We start from the raw sequence: 15,581 nt of genomic DNA on the forward strand, positions 1-15,581 counted from the left end.
GGGTGGAACCTTCTTCCAGAGTCCCCACGCGTGTACAGCTTGTTCCCAGTCCACCGAGCCAGACCCAAGAACCGAGCTTAAGGAAGTCGAGGGAGAATTTGCTGCCTAAAGGACCTAAAATAAAGCAAAAGAATGGTGTCTGAACATAGAAGGAAATTTTTACTGTCCAGAGGAGGGATCAGTCTTGAAACGTATGAATGAAGCAGGACTGGGTGCTACAGTCTTAGGAAACAGAAACCATTTGTCTACAAATGAAATGTGTACAAGTATCCTTCAGCACACACACACAAATGTTCTGTTCTATTTTTCTTAAAATAAGAAGAAAATTTAAGAAATTAATTAAATAAATTAAATAAATCATAATAATAATAAATATAAAATAAATAACAATAAAAATAAAATAAAATAAATATAAAATAATATAAATATATTTATATATTATATTATAAATACAATATATAAATATATAATATAAATATATTTATATATTATATTATAAGTACAATATATAAATATATATAATATAAATATATTTATATATTATATTATAAATACAATATATAAATATATATATTTATAAAATATAAAAAATTTTTAAAAATGATAATAAATAAATAAAATAATAAGAAAAATTTAAGAAAATTTTTCTTAAAATAAGAAACTCTAGGAACTTCCCTGGCCATCTAATGGTTAAGACTTTGCTTCCAATTCAGAGGGCAGAGATTCCATCTCTGGTTGGGGAACTAAGATCCCATGTGTCACAAGGCATGGCCAAAAAAAAAGGAACTCTACAGAAACATCTTCTATTTTTCCATTACGGATACAGAAATAGATCGCACCTTTTTCACTTTTCTCCCAATTCTACTAGAAACAAAACTACGTAAGCCAATGAGAAGTGGCAGCTGACAGTGTCACGAGACTGCACACAGCAATGGGGACTGCGGCCATCTGGCCCACGACAACCCATCCCGAAAGAGCCAGCGGCTGCCCCAGGCCAGCTCATCAATGCAGAACCCTGGGCATGTGCCAGCTGAAACTCCTTTTCAAGAAACACTGAAAATGTTGCTTTCATGTAAATTTTTCCACTTTTTACAGGTAGGCAACTAATTTACATAACCTGAAAATACTTGTCAGGGACATATTTTGCAGGCCCACCAGAGCTTAGCCACAGCCCAGAACCAGCCAGAAGCTCCCCACTTTGCAACTTTGATATAAACGATAAACCAAAAAGAGGACAATTTCAAATAAGCAGCAGTCCCGACTCCCTGACCTGGGAAGGCTAAATCCTAGGTCTCGAGGGGCATCCGTCTGCATGACCAACTTGCCTGGGACACCAGAGGCACAGGTCTGATTCTGGAGGTTGGCGGTGGGGGGCAAGTATGCAGAAGGGACATCGTGGGCTTCCCTGGTGGTTCAGTGGTCAAGAATCCTCCTGCCAATGCAGGTGACACGGGTTCGATCCCTGATCCAGGAAGATCCCACAAGCCACAGGGCAACTGACCCCAGGCACCACGACTATTGAGACTGTGCTCTAGAGCCCAGGAGCCGCAACTACGAAGCCCACGTGCTACAATTACTGAAGCCCACTCGCAGCAACAAGAGAAGCTGCTGCAATCAGAAGCCCGTGCACTGCAACTAGAGAAAAGCCCCCGCAGCAACAAAGACCCACAGCACAGCCAAAATTAAATAAATACAAATACTTTTTAAAATTAAAATCTGTATCATAAAACTTTCTTAAAAAAAAATAAGGAGCATCATAAAAGACCATGCAGGCCATGGCACCCACCTTCCTGGTAAGTGGAGGAATTCCTTCTATGGAACTCTAGATCTGCAACCAACCAGCCTCCAGACACCACATCTGCCCGGAAGTTCATTACCACTCACCCCTCCCCTTTCCCACAGCTCCAAAGAAAGTCCTTCCTTACATGAAACCCACAGTGGCTTCCTCCGGCTGCTGCTCTTCACTGGTCCTAGAGCTTCCTGAGAAGCTGATCAAGAGCACCCATTTCCCTGCTCCCTTTACATGTCAAGGATGGGTAGCATGGTTCCTACTAAGCTTCCTACTTTGACACTAAATATTCTTCTCTATTATAAGCAACAGGACACTATTCCCAGACATTCCAAACCATGCTCACTCTCCTCTAAGTGTCAACAGACTTCTAAAATCTCAGGTCTGGAAGGCAAGGACAAAGGAAACCAGGGATTAGGCAGCCTTGCTTCAGGAGCATTACCCATATTTTTAATATTTTATATTTGATTCTCATAGCAAATTTTCTTTGATTTGTGTTATCCTCACTACTTGGCAGATGAAGAAACTGAGTCAATGGAATTGCTGAAGGTCAGAAAACTGGTGCAACCAAAAAACCCCAAACCAAGTCTGTCTGATACCAAAGGAACAACAGCATTGCTATACTTATGGGAAATGGCTTATCTACCATGTTTTCTCACTATTATAACTTACTGAAACGATCATTGTAAGCAAGTCTCTTCTTCCTGGAGATCTCAGGAATGAATCGCTGATCTCATCCACATAATGCAAGAACAAATTCTCAAAGTTGTACCACCATTTGACAAACAGTATCCAAATGCATCATTTTTAAAACCTAGCTAATATACTTCAAATATAAGAGTCCAAGCATGAACTAAATAAAATAGAAATTCATATAATACTTATATGAATATACTTAATCACCATCACTCCATGAGAAAAATGTTTTTCTTATTACCATCTTACAGAGGAAGGAAACTGACCCAGAAAAGGTCAAAGGCAGGATTCAAAAACTCAAAAATCTAAATTTTAGGCTTTTCAAACAGGTGTCTTTGAGTCCCAGCTTTTGAACTTCGTGGAAACATAAGTGAAACACCTCTCCGAGGCTAAGTGGATATTCCTTCTGAATATTCTAATATAGATAACACAAAGGCCAGTCAATACAAAGGTTACCAGCTACCATTCAAGTGTGTACCTTCAATGTGCACTATATTTGTAAATAAACCCAGAAGTGTTAGAAAACTTCCTGCTTACAGGGAACCTAGTGTAAAATATGACAATTCTGCAAAGGAACATTTCACATTTTTTAAAACAGTAAGAAGCAAACTGAATCTTCAAAATCTCCTCCAGAGCACAGATTCCTCACCACGTGACACTGACAGCTTACACAGTGAGCTTCATTTAACTCATCATGTGTCTGGTCAAACAGTGTCTGTGGAGCCCCGGACACCGTCCTGGCAGAGGGGTCATGGGAGGAACAACAGACACGCGTACCAGTCTCTCGGAACTTCTGCTCCAGTAACCGCAGGCTGGGCAACGTGCCAACAAATCAGTACAAGCAGCAGAAAACTGTCAGGTGAGGACAAGCACTTTGCAGAGAATTAAAGCAAAGTGACGTCTGTGGGTGGAATGTAAGTCGGTGCAGCCACTACGGAGAACAGTATGAAGATCCCTTCAAAAACTAAAAGCAGAGCCACCATATAATCCAGCAATCCCACTTATGGGGCATATATCTGGAAAAGGTGAAAACTCTAATTCAAAAAGATACATGCACCCCAGTGTTCATAGCAGCACTGTTTATTTACAATAGACATGGGAACAACCTAAGTATTGACAGATGAATGGATAAAGCACAGGCAGTGTGTGTGTACAAACACACACACACAATGAAATACTACTCAACCTTAAAAATGAATGAAATAATGCCATTTGCAGCAACATGAATGGACCTAGGGATTATTATACTAAGCAAAGTCAGACAAAGAAAGACAATTATCGTATGATATCCCTTACTTGCAGAATCTTAAAAAATGATGTAAATAAACTTATTTACGAAACAGAAACAGACTCACAGAAATAGAAAACAAATTTATGGTTACCAACAGGGAAAGTGGGAGGAGGGATAAATTTGGAATTTGTGAGTAACAGATACATACTACTTTACATAAATAGATAACCAACAAGGTCCTATGGTATAGCACACGGAACTGTATTCAATTTCTCATAATCACCTATATTGAAAAAGAATCTTTAAAAGTATATACACAAATAACTGACTCACTCCATTGTATGCTTGAAACGCAGCATCGTAAGTCAACTACACTTGCATGCGTGCTCAGGCATCTCTTTGCGACCCCACAGACTATATAGCCTGCCAGGCTTCTCTGCCCATGGGATTTTCCAGGCAAGACTACAGGAGTGGGTTGCCATTTCCTCCTCCAAGGGACCCTCCTTCAGAGCACTGTCCTGACCCACAGATCGAATCCATGTCTCCTGCTTTGGCAGGTGGATTCTTTACCACTGAGCCACCTGGGAATCCCCTTTCAATTTAAAAAACGTTTCAATAAATATATAAGTAAATAAAAGAGCGATAGTATAGCAGGTGGCTACCACATATTGGGTGCTCGGGGACAGACTCTGGAGGCAGCACCCTGAGTTGAGACCCACAGGGCACAGAGGGGCCCAGGAGAGATAAGACCGACTATAGCCTGGGGAGCTTTGCCTGTGTGTGTTTTAGCAAAACAAGAATGAACTGCAGACGCTGCAGCACCTTTCCAAGGAACTACCTGCCATCATGCCAAACAGTGCTCTGGGAACTGCTCAGACTTCCTGCTGTAACATTTACCCTGCAACCAACACATCAACTAGTAAGATGCACCAGTCAGAAGGGAAACAGCCTCAACACCAGAGGTGAAACCTAACCTTTCCTCGGTGGTTTCCTAGCGCCCAAGCCCCCTGAGCTGCTCTGATCTTACAACTGCCACTAGAAATGATATTCTCCAGTCTGTTCTCAGGGCTTCCCAGGCAGCCCTGGTGGTAAAGAACCCACCTGCCAGTGCAGGAGAGGGAAGAGACATGGGTGCGATCCCTCGGTTGGGAAGGCATGGCAACCCACTCAGTATTCTTGCCTGGAGAATCCCATGGACAGAGGAGTCTGGAGGGCTACAGCCTGTAGTACTGCAAAGAGTTGGACACGACTAAGGCTACTTAGCATGCACAATCTGTTCTTCAGCAAGAGGTCCCAGTTGGTTTGGAGTTCAAACTTCCCAGGCTTCAGCTTCTCTACCTAAGCTCCCAGCAAAGATGGAAATATGCTTTTCCACAGAGACAGGATCAGCCAGCACATCAAATTAAGGGGCATTTGTAAAAAGCCACTCAGATTTGGTGCCCGCTGCCTGCAAGAACCTTGGCCACCAGCCCCTAAAGGAAGCCACACCACCTTTCCCTGCTCAGGTCTGAACACAAAGAGCAGTTAATAGAGCAACTTGGGAAACAGGCATGTAAACACCAACCACCAGACCTATTGCTCTTGAGATGTACAAGGGCCTTGAACTTACCCCCATAGGAAGTGTAGACCACACTTCACATAATCATTCATTCATCTGGAATGAGCTGGCTGAAGAGCTGTCTTTGTAATTCAGGCACAGAACCCTGGCAAGATAAAACAAAACAAAACAAAGTGGTGAGAAACAAGTTTTCAAAAATCAGAGTTTTGTAACTAAAGTTCAATTTCTCAGCATTCTGCCCTATCTTGGGCTTAATACAAAAAGGGAGCATCTGAGGAAAAAACCAAGTATTAATTGTGTGTGTTCTCCGTTGCTTCAGCTGTGTCCAACTCTTTGTGACCCTATGACCTGTAGCCGCCAGGCTTCTCTGTCCATGAGATTCTCCAAGCAAGAATACTGGAGTGGGTTGCTATGCCCTCCTCCAGGGAATCTTCCCAACCCAGGGATTGAACCTATGTCTCCTGCATTTCAGGCGATTCTTGATTCTTTACTGCAGAGCCACAGGGAAGCCCCAGCTATTAAGTGGTTAACTATAAAGGAAATGTGAGGGTCTTCCCACATTCTAATTGGAGAAACAGCTATAGTGCTTCATCCTATAACTATAAAGCCAAACCATTTTATAGATAGATATATGGAGGAAGGGGAAAAGTGGGGAAGGAAGGAGGGAGGAAGAGAAATGAGAGGAGATGCTTGGAAGGATGGTTAAACAGACAGGATGGGCCACTACTCCACATGCTGAGGCTAGAGCAGTAAATAAGAGTGAAAGTCTCTGCTCTCACTGAGCTTTATTTAGATGGGAGGGAGTAGTCAAGCAAACAGGTAAATAAACAAGTAAAAATATCCTAGGGTAACATTTGCAATGCAGAGACACAAAACAGGGTGATGTGCTTGTGAATGACAAGTGTCTAATGTAAACTGGAAGACCAAGAAATGGCCCTTCAAGATGGCAACTAAGTTGAGACCTGAATTTTTCAAAGTTAGTGAAATGATCCCCCAGCAGAGGGACCAGCCAAGACCCCAAGAATCAGCAGGTGTCAAGAGCAATTATCATGGCCTGTGGGCAGAAGCTGCATGCAAGGGCATGGAGTCAAAGGATCAGTTTTGTTACTTATTCAGCAGGTGGCTTCCAGGTCCTCTCCTACAATGGAAATGATATTTTCTTCCTATGTTTGATATACTGCACAGTGACATTAGAACTCATGGCCCTGTTAGTCAACAGAGCAAAAAGTACCTCTCTTTTCTTTCACCATTTAAAATGTTACACAGATGGCTTTCAGAGAATGAGACTTTTATTTTTTAACAACCTATAGTTGATTTACAACATTGTGTTAGTTTCAGGTGGAGACTTGTCTTTTTACAAAACATTATTTCACCCCTGCTATATACACAAGACACTATCTTATGGTAATAATTGTATACCACGGCTCACAGTTCACAATCCTTGATAAAGAATACAGACTACAGAGCCAAAGGGTCAGAGTTCAACCCCTAACTTCCCCATGACCACCTGAGTGACATTATTAAAGTGGTCTGAGCCTCTGGTTTCTACAACCATAAAGTGGAAACGATATCTTCTTTGCAGGGTTATTCTACATACACACACAGACTATAGCACACAGAAAATACTTAATAAAGTGGTTGAAAAAGTCTAATACTCAAAGTGGTGATACTTTCATTGTAACCAGTAACTATTGAGAAAGGTGTGCTTATCACTGATTCATGCTGCAGAAACAGGCACATTAGAGAGAACGATTTCCGTTTAGAGATCATAGAATAGCCTATGGTGGACCTTTAAAAACCAGCCCAAGTCCCTTCTCTAAAGAGAATTTAAAGCTTGAAGAAGTAGACTGATTTGCTCAAGGTGACATCATTGGTTCAGAGAAAAATCTTAGAAACCTAAATAAAAGACAGACTTGGTCTAGAGTGCCTACCTTATAAGATAAATCCTAAAGAGACATAGACTTCTAATTCTCTTTGTAATTAATCCAGTATGGACAAGAAAATATTTTTAGGTAGAATGGAAAATTAAATAAGTTCTAATAGACTCCACCTAAACACACTATACTGATAATTTTTTTAAAGGCCAAGAATTATCATATCTTACTGATGGCCTGATACTAACAGTTATTTCCTAGCCAGGGAACTATAAAGTCTAACACCTGCCACACCTTAATTTTTTTCAATGATAACAACAGATATTGAGTCTCAAGCACCTACTATGTGACGGACGTGATGGAATACTTTGCCATTTCATGCGTGTGATAGTCTTTCATTGCCTACACCTTTGTATACACTGTGTCCTGCTGGGAGTGCCTCCCTGGAGAACTCCGAATCACCCCTCAAGATTGAGCCTAAGTGTCTCCTCTTTCACGGAGCCTTCCCTGATCTACCTTTCTCTCGCCAAGACCACCCCCCACTTCACCTCACTGCTCTAATACAGACAAGCACATTGCAATCATTTCTTTTTCCATTTGTCTGTCTTCTGGAGTAGATGTTGACTGCTTTGAAAGTAAAGGGTTTGTATTTCTTTGTTTTCCTGTTCTCAAGCACCGTGCCTTACACATGGGTGCTTAATAACACACAATAAATGGTTCAATGCAAGAATTGCCACATTATACTAAGACAACATGATTTAATTTCAGACTAGCTTTCTTTTCCAGTACGTCGCCATGACTTAGATTACAAATAAAAAGTTTACAGCTTGACTACTGTAATAGTTAACATTATGAGTCAGCTCAACTAGGCTATGGTGCCCAGATGTCTGTTCAAATATCAGTCTAGATGTTGCTGTAAAGGTCATTCTTTAGGTGGAATCAACATTGAAATCAGTAGACTCTGAGTAAAGCAGATTATCCTCCATAAGGTGGAAGGGCCTCAGCCAATCAGTTGAAGGTGTTAAGCAAAGACTGGGGTTTCTGAAGAAGGCATTTTGCCTCCAGACTGCAACATCAAAACCCTGCCTGGGTTTCCGGGCTCCTGTCATGCTCAACTTTGGACTCATGGCTGCAACATCAATTTTTGCCTGGAATTCCAGACAGTTGGCCTGCCCTGTAGATTTCAGACTTGCCAACTCTCCCAATCAGGTGAAACAATTCCTTAAAATTGACAGAAAGGTGTGTGTGTATGTGTGTGTGTGTGTGTGTGTGTGTGTGTTTATGGATGTGAGAGTTGGACTACAAAGAAAGCTGAGCACCAAAGAACTGATGCTTTTGAACTATGATGTTGGAGAAGACTCTTTTGAGAGTCCCTTGGACTGCAAGGATATCCAACCAGTCCATCTTAAAGGAGATCAGTCCTGAGTGTTCATTGGAAGGACTGATGCTGAAGCTGAAGCTCCAATACTTTGGCCACCTCATGTGAAGAGTTGACTCATTGGAAAAGACCCTGAAGCTGGGAGGGTTTGGGGCAGGAGGAGAAGGGGACGACAGAGGATGAGATGGTTGGATGGCATCACCGACTCAATGGACATGAGTTTGAGCAAGCTCCAGGAGTTGGTGATGGACAGGAAGCCTGGCATGCTACAGTCCATGGGGTTTCAAAGAGTCGGACGTGACTGAGCAAACGAACTGAACTGATATATATATATGAGATATATATATATATATATGATATATATCTCATATATATATATATATATATGAGAGAGAGAGAAAGATGGGGTGTTTCATCAGAGCAGCAGCAGGCTTGAAAATCACACTGCGAATTCTAGCATCCACTGGTGGTGTCAGCGTGAGAACCGTTAATGTTGTCACAGCAGTAACAGTATTCATCACTTACAGAAGGACATGCTGAACCAAACCCTACAGGCCTACACCAGTCACAGCAAGACAACCAGAGAGATTAAAGTGCTCCAAGCAAAACAGCCCTTCTCCCAGACTCAAAACCCTGAGCCCAGGGTCTGTGATTTGGTAACATCCGGACAGACTGAGGAATACAAGTACATAATTTCAAATTGCTTGATCAGATTTTTCACTCCTGAAGAGACACAGGTTCGATCCCTGTGTCAGGAAGATCCCCCAGAGCAGGAAATGGCAACCTGCTTCAGTGTTCTTGCCTGAAAATTCCCATGGACAGAGGAGCCTGGTGGGCTATAGTCCATGGGGTTGCAAAGAATCGGACACGACTAAGCAACTAAACATGCACACAGTAAATGAAGCCTGTTGGTTGTTTCTCTGAATATCCTGATATAATTACTAATCATTTTGGATTGAAATGATTTAAGGCAGGATTATAGGATGTTTAAGTTTAGAGTATATCAGTTTAAACTCTGTTCACTTTGCAGATGAAGAAAGAGAGGCCTAGAAAGGATAAATCAGACCTGTCATGCAGAGCATGGGAAGGAACTTGGACGAGAGCTCAGATCACCAAACCACCACCTCAGTTCTGGTCCCAGAGCAGATGACACTGGTTTTGTCTCAGTGACAAGTGAGCAGTCACCAAAGCGCTCTTCCTCTGATCCCAGGGTTCCCCGCCTGACCTTCTCCCCTTTCTGTATGAATTCCGGGGCCACAGGAACACTTCACTCTCATCTAGCTGGGAGGACCTCAACCACCTTCGATAAGTGGATAAGCTCTCAACAGTGTAGACTGGATTTAGCTGCCAGTGAATGTCATGTTTTCAGATGAGTCAACAATGAGACAGGTACTGCAATCTCCTGCAACTCCAGAAAGGTCTGAGAGGTGCTGTGTGCAAAGTCTGTGCGTTTCGAGGCAGTGCTGGGTAGACTACACCTACCATAAAACTCTAGTGATTCTGTATTATTAGTTACACAGAGTATGCTGATCACCTATGACCACAGGTGGGCAGCCTGTGAGGACACAACTGTCCATCAGCAGACTCACTCATGCTCTTTCAGCGTGAAATCCTCCCATCCTAGAGCCCCTGAGCTGCCTGCTTGCCACCATGATACCATTTTAATTTAAATGAATAGGGCTTACACTTTTCTCTCTTGAGGTTTATGATAAAAAGCTGGCCGCATGCCTTCCCTAGAAGCTGACTGTAGTTGAACCTTCAGCTGTATCAGTTTAAAAAAGGGGGGTGAGGGGCCCTCATCTAAAGAATGGCTAAAGCATTCATCAATCTAGAAGCCTGTGGTCAAGCCCTGGTCTAAGTGCACAGTGCCCAGTGTTTATAAAACTTTCACTGCTGGGCCAACCAGGTCAAGGAGAAAGTGCTGGGGAAGACAGAGATAAATGACTACTTCACCCCACCCTGAAAATAGGCTGCCTGCTGCCCAGCTCGGTAAGAAGAGTGCATTTCCTGCTGAGAAATTTCCTATTTCTATTTATATTTGGATAAGGAAATGGCAACCCACTCCAGTATTCCTGCCTGGAGAATCCCGTGGACAGAGGAGCCTGGTGAGCTGTCATCTATGGGGTCTCACAGAGTAGGACACGACTGAAGCAATTTAGGATGCATACATGCATATTTATATTTATTTTATAATTTTATTTATTTATTTATGTTTGGCTGTGCTGGGTCTTCGTTGCTGCACAAGATCTTTCTCTAGTTGCAGCGATCGGGGGGCTACTCTCTTGTGCAGTGTGTGGGCTTCTCATTGCGGCAGCTTCTCTTGTGGAGCGTGGGCTCAACAGCTGTGGCGCAGGGGCTTGGTTGCTCTGCGGCACGTGGGATCTTTCCAGACTACTCATCAAACCTGTGGTGCCTGCATTGGCAGGTGGATTCTTAACCACTAGACCACTAGGGAAGTCCCCCGCTGAAAAATTTCTCTCCAAAACTCATGCCTTCTTCAAATTAAATCCCCTTTGTAACCACCACCTCTCTGACTACAGGCACGTCTGCAAGTCTCTGGGTTTCCTTTAGCCTTGCTCTCTATCAGCGAGGCAGCTTATCAAATCAGTCTCTGCCTGGTGTTTGTGCTAAAACAATACAGCACGTGGGAGGTTTTCCAGGAGGCAGAAAGTGTCCCGGAGTGAAGAGAACTCCTGCCTCCGTGAACTCCTTGTGTGACCCAGGTCTGTACCTGGCTGGGCCCACCAGCATCTCCGTCCACAGGGGAATTATTTCTAACCTGCATCTCTTGGCCCACAGAGACTTCAGAGCCATGATGAACAAACCCCTCTGTGACTCCCAATCCGAGGCGGGAGGAGGGGTGTGCTGGAGGCCTTCATTAAATGATAGTCTTCACCAGTTTCTCACTCACACTAACACTTCCCAGAGAACTCATGGAATCAGATGCCACCCTTAACAAAAGAAGCAGGTACTGCCGCCCAGGAGGCTATAGCTTGTTAGAAAATCCATCCTTCTGACAAATGGATGGCTGATTACAATGAAAATAGGAAGTTTCAGTCAGTCTTCCTCAAATGGCAGACGTCTATACCCACGGAGCACAGAGTTTACACTTACCATGAACCAAGTCACCGCAAGTCCCTTGTTATTTATAAAACAGCTCATGAGAAACACCAAAAACAAACAAGCAAAACCAAAAAACAGCTAGAAGGAGGACAAGGCATATCCCTCTGGGGTCACTGTATCCCCCAGGGTGGTGATCCTGTCAGCCAATCTGGCTCCTGGTTAGAATAAGTGTTCCCCGGGATTCCCACAAAGTTCGTGTTTCCAGGGACAAAATTTGAGGATGCAAAAGTTGGCACATTATACCTTGAATGCCTACGTACAGGATCTTTATTAAGTTAATTCAACTCGGGAAGTATCTGATGAACCTCACTTGTGTCCAAGGTACCACGCTGAGTGTCGGGAGTACTATGATGATCAAAAGCCTGTGGCCAGTCTCACCAGCCTGTGAACAAGGAGGCCATGAGCCACCGCTCAGTGTGGAGACGATTATGGTCCAGAGGGGCAGATGCTATGGAAGCCCACAGGGGTGGCTCATGAGAAGACACTACCAAGCATCCCAGCCACTCCTTGCTAAGGCAACAGAAATTGACTTAGCATCAATGTCTCAGAGCCACCACTGGATTTTGACTTCTAGACGAAGAGATGACCCTCATCCAGTTGCCTGACAGTCACGCGGAGAGTGACTTTCTTCAGGAGATACCTGCAAGGTAACAGGCCCTGAAAGTGAAAAAGTTGCTCAGTCATGTCCAACTCTTTGTGACCCCACGGACTGTCCATGGAATTTTTCAGGCCAGAATACTGGAGTGGGTAGTCTTTCCCTTCTCCAGGGGATCTTCCCAACCCAGGGATCATACCCACATTGCAGGCGGATTCTTTACCAACTGAGCTATCAGGGAAGCCCTAATCACTTCCAAAACCACGGCATCTGTGCGCCACAAACTACATTCGGCATCAGGGCGGGCTCGCAACCCATTTATGACACAACCCTAGGTGTCTGCGGAAAACTGAGACAGTCAGGCAATCACCTTGTACAAAAGGAACTTAACACAGTGTGGAACAGAGGCCGTCTGGATGACTGTGGCTGGACTGACTGTAGCTGACAAAGAACTCATCTCAGTAAGAGTTAAGTCCCAATAGCCACAACATGTGATTCAGGGTGCCATGAATGAACCAAAGATGAATCAGACCCAGCACCATTCATCATCCAAGGGCCTAGAGTTAGTAGGGGAGAAAAGACAGCAAAGACCTCACACATTGTATAAAGAGGCAGGATAACCTGGCGATCTGGGATGGGAGCAAGATGACACTGTGAAGAATGCCAGAAACTTCCCTGGGTTTAAAAAGTAAAAGAAAAATCACCGAAGAAAACCAAAATCCATTAAACCTATCCAAAACAGGCATTCTCCGCAGCAACACCACTCAGATCAGCAAGCCAAACCACAGGAAGATAAGAGTTTGACTCCAGCTTAAAAGGAGAAGAAAACAAGCATGCCTAAAACAAAACAAAACCAAAAAAATAAAAAATAAAAAACATTAACCTCTACAACAGAACAAACTATAGATCTTCCAAAAAAAAAAAAAAAAAAGCTTGGAGGTTGCAGAGCATCTGTTTGCAAAGATAACGGCAGACCATGCATCCCCAGATGAGAGCAGGTGGGGATCAAGAAGACCACCCAGGGGTGACAACCCCCCCAGAGCATCGCCAGACACCACTGGGGAGCAGCTCGGACGAGAAGGACATGACACCAGGCTGCGTAGAGCAAGACAGCCTTGCCTAGGGACCCAGCCGTGAAGGACTGTCTGCACTGTCATAAGGGGGACAGCACAGATGAAGGACAGAGAGACCGGGAGGCCAGAGACACAAGACACAGAGAAGCATCCAGTGTGATGAAGCACAGTGTGGCGTGAAGGTGGGCAGAGAGGCAGGCGATGGAGCCCCTCCAAGTCCAGGCTGCCACCTGCCCTTTAGTCAGCAGACAGCAGCAGGTATCACAAGCCAGCAACCCAGTGGCACTAGCCCAGCACCATCCACCAGGATGGAATGAACACTAACTGTAGCACATGATGATGAAAATTCACAGGGAAATCCTAAAGTGTTTGCCAAATACAAGGGCGTTCATTCACAAGAAGCCTGGAGCATGTGGTGCGGAGTCAGGAGCAAACCCCTCCATAATCCCTGACTTGGGGTCATCTATCGACCTCTCTATACGTGATCCCCCTGCATGCAAGATGGAGGTGATGATGCCCTCCTCCCGGGACTGTTGCGAAAGCAAAGTAAAAAAGTTTATCTTTCAATTACCTGACATGGGGCTGACTCCAAGTCAATAAATGTTAAATACTAGATGCTAATTCTTCTTGTCCCAGTTTCTAGGATACAGAAAGAAATGTAGACTTGTCCAAGGGAGCAGCATGAATAAAAAAAAAAACTTTGAATTATTTTTACCAAGCGCAAGGCTAGCGAGATGACTCAGTAATACCAAGGCCAGGCCTCAATGTCCGTTACTAACAAATACTGTAAAACATTTAAAAAGAAGTGTCTTTCCGGGAACTGAGTAAGTGGGTAAACTAAAAATCAAAAGGAAAATGTCAATTAAGAAACTGGCACAATTTGACTTGGCAATTATTGTCTTTCAATATCAACGATAATATTCTAAAACTATTTTCACAATATTCTAAAATCAAGAGTAAATAATTAGGGCATGGAGGCCTTCTCCAATCCCAGACCAGCAAGGCAGCCTCTGAACAGGCAGGCAATTGTCGGTCTGTGTCCGAGTTTAGCGCAAGACTGAGTCCTACAGGGCTTCTCTTCTTTAGAAATAATTACCCATCACCACGAAAGGAGCTCAGCACACATTAGGAGTTTGTAGAATAATCAACTTCTGGTCCTTTGGGCCCAATGTACAATTAACTATGGGGATTGTTGAGAAATGATCATAAATTATGGCAAATTTATTAAATGTGAATTCTGGGTATGCAAGATAAAAAGGATTTGGGGAAAGGATATGAATTTCAAATTCTCAGCAGGTGGATGTGACTGAGGGCGTAGCTACGCTATTCTCCTAATTTCGCTCTTCTTATAGCCAACCATCCAGCAATCAACCTCCACCTTCTCTCCCAGGACAGAATCAGAGTCCAATTAGCATCAAATTACAGTTACTGGCTCTAAACTATTTGTACCTCCCTAAACAACTATAATCACAGAATTTCCTTAGACTGGAGGTACTGCAGACATTTAATTTTAATTACTTCAGCATGGAATCAGCAACATTATTTCCCACAGGTATCTTATTACCTGTTCTTTCATGAGGAGGAACAACCAAAATGTCAATTAGAAGAGGACTATACGTGGGGAGGGTTGGGCAGTGGATAGTGACATACACATTTACGGATTTTCACCATGTGAAACACATTTTCAGAGACACAGTCTAGGAATATAATTTGAATCAAAGTTTCAGGGCCCATAATGAATGTTCCATTCCCCTTCTAGCTCCTGGACCACCCACAGGAACTGCACTGCCCAGGCCTCAGACCTCAACCCAACTACTATGAATAACTCCTTCCAAGACTTCCTGGTGTTCCAGTGACTAAGAATCTGCCTGCCAACGCAGGGGACACGGGTTCAATCCCTGGTCCGGGAAGATCCCACATGCCTCGGGGCAACTAAGCCCCTGTGTCATAACTACTGAGTCCGAGCTTTGGAGCCTGGGCTCCGCAACAAGAAAAGTTACTGCAAAGAGAAGCCTGAGCATCGCAACTAGAGAGTGCTCACCACAACTAGAGAGAACCCACACAAAGCAACACAGACTTGGCCCAGTCCAAAATAAAGGTTTTAAAACACACCTCCTCCTGGCTGGAACCTAAACTGCCAGCTGCTGCCCAGCCTTGCTCTTCACCTCACTTCTAACACCTCAGGTGTCCTGCCTGTTCTGGCCCCACTATTATCTGTATTCTCTCCTTCACCACTTATGCTAAATTTATGCTAAATTCCTTTA

General features: G+C 43.6%; 1 protein-coding gene across 1 annotated transcript in view; it reads right to left on the reverse strand.

Moving 5' to 3' along the window:
• The window catches only part of TIAM2 (TIAM Rac1 associated GEF 2), a 244,678-nt gene that overhangs the window by 147,331 nt on the left and 81,766 nt on the right, over nucleotides 1-15,581 (reverse strand). The window contains exon 2 of the mRNA XM_070461588.1: nucleotides 5,326-5,419. The gene's annotated coding sequence lies outside the window, so the exon portion shown is untranslated. The remainder of the gene's footprint in view (nucleotides 1-5,325; nucleotides 5,420-15,581) is intronic.

Source organism: Odocoileus virginianus, chromosome 34 (assembly GCF_023699985.2).
Source record: "Odocoileus virginianus isolate 20LAN1187 ecotype Illinois chromosome 34, Ovbor_1.2, whole genome shotgun sequence".
NCBI lineage: Eukaryota > Metazoa > Chordata > Mammalia > Artiodactyla > Cervidae > Odocoileus > Odocoileus virginianus.